The following is a 7,989-nucleotide window of genomic DNA, read 5'->3' as shown; positions in this document are numbered from 1 at the left end:
TTCCCCGCGCGGCCCCGCCCCGCCCCGCCCCGCCCCCGCGAGACTTCCCCCGGCGGAAAAGGCCCAGAGCGCAAGCGCTCCTCCTCCGCCCGGGCCCCGCAGGTAGCCACCATCTAGATGCCAAGGCGCGTGCGCCAGACCGCCCCGGAGCAGGTGGCACCGACATGGCTCCGCCCCCGGGTCCCTGTAACCCTCTCTGTGCCAAGGCGGGTAAATGACAGTTTAACCCTGAAGGAGTAACTCTTCACCACACCGTAATCACTTCCTTTCTCCAAACCGAGGCAGTTGCGGGGGGTTGGGGGTGGGGGTGCGGGAATCTCCCTCCATCCTGGAACACTCCAAATAGAGGACCAGCTTTTGAAAAACTTGAGAGTACGGTCCAAACTGCCCTGTTAGAGGAATTAACACATTCACTTATTGATCTAATCAAGTGCCTAATATGTGCTAATCGTAGGTATAGGTATAGGTGTTGGGTATAGAAGGTACAATGATGAACAGATATCCTGGCCTTCGGGGAATTTACGGTCTAGAGGAGCGGAAGAAAAGTAAACAAACAAACAAAAACCGCTATATGCAATGTTAAGAATTATTTGGGGGAACGCTGAGGAAGCTAAAAAGATGGGAGGAAGGACCGCTACTCTGCCCATCTCTGAATAGCCTTCCTAGAGAAGGTGATGATGACGTCTGAGCTGAGTCTTGGAGGACGAGTAGGAGTTCACTAGACAGAGAAGCCGGGATAAGGGCGCTCCAGGCGAAGGGAACCGCACGCATGTACAAAGGAACGGAGGCGTGAGAGAGAGTCGTGTTCTGTGCAATGCTAAGTAGTTCAATTCCTGTACGAGGCGGGTGAGTACCGGGGAGCGGCAGATGAGGCTTGAAGAAGTAACTCCTATTTTTCAGTTCCAAAAGCTCTTTCCAATTAAAGAGAACAGAACGTATCTAATGGTAATGCGCTCCCTGGAAGCCAACAAAATAGTGCTGAGATGAGAATAACCGAACATCTGATACTATAGAGAAAAGCAGCCGTTGATATAAGGAAAATGAGTTCTTTCACCAAGCATTTATTGAGCACCAACTGCATTCAAGGCACTATGCAAGGTAATAGATGAACCCACCAAAGCCTCTGCTTTCAGCAGTTTGTAATCCAGAGGAGAGTCGCCTATTCTGCAAGGCAAAAGAGCTGGACATAAGTCCCACTGAACCACATACAGGACTGCAGCGGAGGGAGCCAGTTACCTGGTGCTCTGGTAATCAGGGAGGACTTGGTGTTTTGTTTTGTTTTGTTTTTTTAAGATTTTATTTATTTGACAGAGAGAGAGACAGCCAGTGAGAGAGGGAACACAAGCAGGGGGAGAGGGAGAGGAAGGAGCAGGCTCCAGCAGAGCAGGGAGCTCGATGCGGGTCTCAGTCCCAGGACGCTGGAATCAGGCCCTGAGCTGAAGGCAGACGCTTAACTACTGAGCCACCCAGGCACCCCAGGACTTGGTGTTTGAACTGCAACCTGGAAGCAGGGAGGAAAGAGTGATGGAATTAGCCAATACTTTAGATTGCCCAGATTTTAGGATTTGGGGTTGGGGCGAAGTAATGATAGACAAGGCCAAGATGTATGGCTTAGGGTTCATGGTCAAGTGATTAGCAACTTCTGAAGGTTTTTGAGCAGGACATGTCTGATATGTAGTGAAAATAATATGAGGCTATCCATTTACCACCTGAAGTGCATAGTATTTCTAGAGGGTGGATAATAAATATCCCCATTTACAGACTCAGAAACTGAGGCTTAGAGAGCTTACTGACCTGACCCAAGGAAACCCAACTATACTAGACCCAAGACTTGAACCCAGGTCTAGCTTGTTCTAAAATCCATATTTTTCCCACTATGATACTTTATAATTACTTTGTAATTCTAGGATGGTGGCCAGAAAAAAATAGAAAGGGAAAGGAAGGACTTAGCTCCTGAGCAAAGAGGAGGAGGAAGTGAGGGAAGAGTTGCATTTCTTTGTTCTGAGTGGGGAGAACAACAGAGAAGTTTGCCAGCCAAGAGGAGTAGCTAACTGGGCAGGGGTGGGGTGATGCAGGAAGGAGGCAGGGAAGGAGATGATGATGTCCAGTTTTGGCCATGTAGAGTTCATCATTCTAGGAGACATGCAGGTGGAAATATCAGTATGCTGTAGAAAAGCTCAATGCATTCATTCATTCTCCCCACAACATCAACTGAACATCTACTTTGTAGATAATAGGATGACCTGTCATAGAGCTTGCAGCCTAAAAGGGAACATACCACTGAGAGTATGACATCTGAGGTATTGGCAGCTTTGGGAGCATACGGCAGGGGACCTGACGTAGCCCAGGATCAGGGAAGGCTGAGGAGGAAGGTTTGAGACTCTAGTTAGCCCAAGAGGAAAAGAGTGTTCTAGGAGAGGGCACAGCATGTACAAGGCCAGAGAGTAAGAAAGGACTCAAGGAGGCCGTTTATACCTGGGATGAAGAATGCAGTGCGTAGATAAAACATTTGGAGAGGCTCATGCAGAGCCTTTTCAGAGCTGCTAAAAACTAGGCAGTTGATACTATAGGATACCAGGGCTGGGGGAGGGGGGCGGGGCACAGTCAGATTTTTATCTTCAAAGCACTTTATCACTCTGGCTGCAGAGAGAAATCAATGGGAACTAAGATATTTAGCATCCACGAGACACTACCTCAAGTCCTTTGCAAGACCTTTATGGATCTGGCCCCTGCCTGCCAGCCCCACTCTCTGTCTCTAGCCAACACACGCTCCACCAAAACTAAACCGCTGTGGTTTCCAGAAGGTGCTGTAATCTTTTGAGCAAACATATCTTGGTATATGCAGTTTCCTCTGCTCAGTTGGCCTCCTGCCCCCCCTCTTTAGGCACCCAAGCCAGTTTTAGGGTTTCTTCCTCAAAATTCCCACTATACCTCAATCTCGTTGCAGCCTTATTTGTTCAACCTTCCTTCTAATGCTCTACAAGCTCTCAGAGAAACAGGACCATACCTTTACACATTTATATTCCCAGCCCCCAGCACAGTGCATAGAGCGGATAAATGGATGCCTCGAGAATAAATAACAGAAGTTGACTCGAGATAAAGATGTGGTTGCTTTTCTGTGCCATGTGATATTTGAAGCTGAGGAAGTGGGTGAGATCTCAGAAGAGTATAGATGCCCAAGAGAACAGGGGAAAAAAAGCACTTCCTTTTAAAATGCAGCATTGATAAAACAGACTCTGAGTATGTCTATGCAAAAATATATGCATATGGACCAGATTTGGAAGGGAACATTTAAAAGTAAAAACAATTGTCTTGAAATGAAGCAATGGTGGGTGATGTATTAAAAAAAAAAAAAAAAAAAAGCCAACAAAACGCCCAAACCTTCAACATTTGTTACATTGTCTTTTCTACAAAAAATTCTTTTCTGCAGACAGATTCAGAAACTTGAGAGAACGTTGCCCAAGATCATTCCATGTAGCGAAAAACAACAGCAAAAAAAAACCACACTAGAGGCAATATTTTGAACGTGTGTGGCTAAGTCACAAAAAGGTACTGGAGTAAGAGGCAATTTGCAAAGTCAAAGTCACATCCTGGCATGAAAACCTGTTGTACCAGTAGCAAAACTTACTGATAACAAACTGGCCACATCAGTCACTTCAGAATGCACAAATTAATCACCCCGAAGCCTCTCATTTCGGTTGGGGTTTGCGGTTATTTTTTAGTCGTCGGAAAGGGTTTCTCGCTTTGCTTTCTGTGAATTGCGGTGCTGCCGCCTGCCGGTAAGAACTGGACATTACCCTGGCATTTAGTGAGCCTTCAGAGCCCATAGGACACTGGCCCAAGCAGTTGACCACCCCCCCTTGGGAGCTGCCTGCAGCCCGTCTCAGGCTCGTTCTCTGAGCCCACATTTCTGAGCTTCTCTGTAGTTGGAAAGAGTCAGACAACCAGTGACAACCTAAACTTGGTCATTGAAATTCTACTCCCACCTGCTCAATTGATCTTGGAAGTTCTCATCTTAGAATTTCCTTTGGTTAAGTTGTGAGCCGAGGCTTCGTCTGCTTCTCAAGCTTCGAAGGTGGCCTCCTGATGCTGAGCCGACCAGGGGGACACTTAGTCCTGTGACTTCCCTTCCTCTACATCCTGACTTCATTTTATCCACATCACCAGTCTCTGGGAGGCTGCCCCGGCCTGCTCATGGATGATCCTGCCCACCTTCGAAACCATTATCTACACTGCAGCCAGAGTGGGCTTTCTAAACTACAAATTGAATCAGGATCATGGAGAAGGTCCAAAGTCCTTAGCATGCCCCATATGGCCCTCTGTGGCTGGCCTTTTGTCCCCATGCTTCTGAATGACATGCAGTGTCCTGAATAACTCTATAGTTCTCTTACCTCCACAGCCCCCTCTCTCTGCCTTCCCCATCATCACCTGGCTCCTGTCTGTCCTTTAATACTCAGCTCAGGTGCCACCTCCACCAGGAAGCCTCCCATGATGTTCTGGTCCCACTCAGAGCATCCTCAGCATGCTGCATCATCACCATATGCTTAAGACCTTATGTTGGCCATCAACTTACTTGTCCTTCTCCCCTTTAGACTATGAGTTCCTCAAGAACAGGTGCCATGTCTTGTTTTTCTTGACTCCCCAAATAAAGCCTGACTCTAAATAATATGATCCAGCATGACAAGTGTCCACACGGGACTCTCTGTTAAGGGAGTCCAGGCGAGAGAGAGAGAAAGTGGGGATAGAGAGTCCAGAAGCCTTCATGGAGGAGGTGGTAACTGAGTTGTCTTGAAGTATAGCCCCCATTCCATTAAGTAGAACCAATGAAGGCCCCTCTAGACAAAAGAGCAAGTTTTTAAGATGGTGAAAAGGGCCAAAAGTTCTTTTCTAATGTTCTCACATTTTATTACACAAGAGAATCACCCGGGGATCTGTTTAAAATGCAAATTCCAGTATCCCAGAAATATTCAGCTCATTAGGTCTGGGAAGGGCCCAGGAATATTTCTTTAAGGGGTCTCATGCTCTACCAACTGAACAGCTGGACACCCCAGAAATGTGCATTTTCAGGAAGCAGCTGCAATAATTCTTAGGCTGTTCTTCTTTGGACCAGACTCTGAGAGACAACGTTTACTGAATACCTGAGTCATGGGGATTCTGGGACCTTCCCAATATGTCCTAGATTACAGGAATCAGAATGTGAATTGCTATGGGCCCAGAGAAATTGGGGACTCACGCCCCTGTGTACTCCCTTGGGATCCTCAGCTGCCTGCGGCTGAGAAATACCAGTAAAGGCCATTGGTGTGGCCATTATCTGGGTGGGTGGCACTTAGCGCCACAGTACAAATAAATAAAAAAATAAAAGTGCAGATAAGCAAATGGACTCTGGTCTTGACTGCTCTCTGTAGGGACACCAGAGTCAAGTTCAGAGGAGGCTGGCGCTCCTCTATGCCTTCTGTTTCAGTTTTCACATCACTCTTTCATTAGAACACATCCTGTTCATTAAGGAGATGAAGTCAGTTCAATTTTGGCTGTGAGCTCCAATGGAATTGATGCATCCAAAGGGTGGAAATTTCCCCACTGTTCCTAAGCCTCCGAGAAAGAAGCATTAGCAATTTTAATACAAGGAAGTTTCTCCAATATTGGTTTTTATATTCCTTTAAAGCATTCTACGTATGAGACTCTCCCTTTTCTTCTCCCTTAACATTTTTCATTTTTAAAAATTTATTTGAGCCTCTGATGTCCTTTAGCTTTTTATTTTTATTTTTTTTTACAAACTGAGTTTTCGTTGGACAAATATTACATGAACCCCTTATCTCATGAATGATGAAAATATTAAAGACGAGCTGGAGGTATTGAGCACCAGGGAAAGTCTAAGGGTTTTATGCACTTTATCTCATGTAGTTCCCACAATAATCACACGGAATAGATATTGTGACTATGCCTCTTTTATCGATGGGGGAAATTAAGTGTTTCCGTAAGGAGGGGGTAGTCAGCCATGTCCAATGTCACCAGGGAGGACGGGTAAGATGAAGACAGAGGCAACCAAAGAATTTGGAGATTGTTGGTGAAATGGACAAGAAGAGTCTAGGTAGCACGGTGGGGTGAGAGTCTTATTGGGGGGAGATAAAGAACTGGGGGGAGAGACAATGTAAGTAAGGAAGTGCAGGCAGCAAGGAAGGGCAGCTCTTATAGAAGAGTTTTGCTATAGGGGCCTCTGGCCGGCTCAGTTGGTGGAGCGTGTGGCTCTTGATCTCAGGGTTGTGGGTTCGAGCCCCACATTGGGTGTAGAGATTACTTAAAAAAATTAAATCTTTAGGGGCGCCTGGGTGGCTCAGTCGTTAAGCGTCTGCCTTTGGCTCGGGGCGTGATCCCGGCGTTCTGGGATCGAGTCCCACCTCAGGCTCCTCCGTTATGACCCACTCCCCCTGCTTGTGTTCCCTCTCTCGCTGGCTGTCTCTCTCTGTTAAATAAATAAATAAAATCTTTAGAAAAAAAAAATTAAATCTTTAAAAAAAAAAAAAAAAGCTTTTCTATAAAGCCAAGCAAAGAATGGGATTTAAAGGCCAAGGAAGGGATTTTATTTTATTTATTTTTAAAAAGATTTTATTTGTTCATTTGAGACAGAGAGCGTGAGTGGGGAAAGGAAGGAAGGGGCACTGGGAGAGGGACAAGCAGACTTCCCGCTGAGTCGGGATCCCAGGACCTGGAGATCATGACCTGAGCTGAAGGCAGATACTTGACCAACTAAGCCACCCATGTGCCCCCAAGGAAGGGATTTTATTTTATTTTTTAAAGGAAAGTTGTCTTTTTTTTTTTTAAGGGCTTTATTTATTTATTTGAGACAGAGAGATACAGAGAGAGAAAGCATGAGCAGGTGGACAGGCAGAGGGAGAGGGAGAAGCAGACTCCCCGCCAAGCCAGGAGCCCAATGCAGGGCCTGATCCCAGGACTCCGGGATCATGACCTGAGCAGAAGGCAGACAGACACTTAACCATTTGAGCCACCCGGGGGGCCCCAAGGAAGGGATTCTAAATATAGGACCTGTTAGGGCTTGCTTTGTATGTTCAAGGGAATTATCAAGTAGAGAGGGAAACTCTGGGATGCAGGAGAGAAGAGGGAATTGGGGAGCAAAGTCCCGGCAGCTCAGGCATTTTCAGACAATGAGCAGCACAGGTGAGAACGGGTACAGGTGAGTGTGTGGCAGTGGTTGTGGGAAATTGCAACCTCTCTGCACTGGCGACTTCTGGCCTCTCAGTTAAAGGAGTGCGGTGGACCCCTGAGGTGGGGGAGGGGAGAAGAGTGCAGAAAGTTTGTTTTGGTCAGAAGGCATGAAACTGAACTTTTGGACTATGGGGGATGAAATCGATTCAGGAAACATTGCAGGTGCTGCTGAGGTCCCACTGGTTTTTGTGTTGTTGTTTTTTTTAAGATTTTTTAAAAAACATTTTATTGATTTATTTGAGCGAGAGAGTGAGAGAGAGCATGAATGGTGGGGAGGGGCAGAAGCAGACTCCCCCCTCCCAAGCAAGGAGCCTGATGTGGGGCTCCATCCCAGGATCCAAGACCATGACTGGAGCTGAAGGCAAAAAGCTTAACCAACTGAGCCACCAGGCACCCCCACTGGGTTTTGTGATTGTAAATTCAAAAGAGGCCACTCAGCCTGGCTGCCTGGTTTTAACCAGTTAAATCCAGTTGCCTAGTTGCAGGCACAGTGCAGGTGAAGGGCCTGGTTTAGCCAGGATGGGATTTTGCCAGGCTGATACTGCCAAAGGAGAAGGGCTGGGGTGTAGAGCGTGCGCGTAGGACAGGTGTCCCTTTGGAGCATGGGATCTAAGCCAGGAGGAAGAGAGAGGCAGTGGAGGGGGGAGGGGGCAGTGTGTGCCAGGGACAGAGTTTCTGTTTGGAAAGATGAAGAAGCTCGGCAGATGGGTGGTAGCGATGGTTGCACAACCGCGTGACTGTACTTAATGTGGCTGAACTGTGCACTTT

The sequence above is a fragment of the Ursus maritimus genome, unplaced genomic scaffold (genome assembly GCF_017311325.1).
Source record: "Ursus maritimus isolate PB19 unplaced genomic scaffold, ASM1731132v1 scaffold_24, whole genome shotgun sequence".
NCBI lineage: Eukaryota > Metazoa > Chordata > Mammalia > Carnivora > Ursidae > Ursus > Ursus maritimus.
This window is presented reverse-complemented; position numbering follows the sequence as displayed.